Below are 215 nucleotides of genomic sequence, written 5' to 3'. Positions count from 1 at the left end.
GTTTCATTGTGATAAAAAAGCTTTTTTGTTTAATATCATCACCTTATTTTTGAAAAGATGACAATTGATTGCACAAAATTATTATATCTCTAAAAAAAATCCTTTTCATATGGTATTTTTTGTTTCGTGTTAGGTAATTTCTTTTAAACTGAATCATTTGATATATAAAAACTTGGAAAGAAAATTCTCAACAACACTAATGCTGGATCTGTGGT

The sequence above is a fragment of the Lingula anatina genome, chromosome 1 (genome assembly GCF_051362555.1).
Source record: "Lingula anatina isolate TDL-2025a chromosome 1, LinAna3.0, whole genome shotgun sequence".
NCBI classification, from domain to species: Eukaryota; Metazoa; Brachiopoda; class Lingulata; order Lingulida; family Lingulidae; genus Lingula; species Lingula anatina.
The sequence above is the reverse complement of the archived record's forward strand: the minus strand, read 5'-3'. Positions refer to the sequence as shown.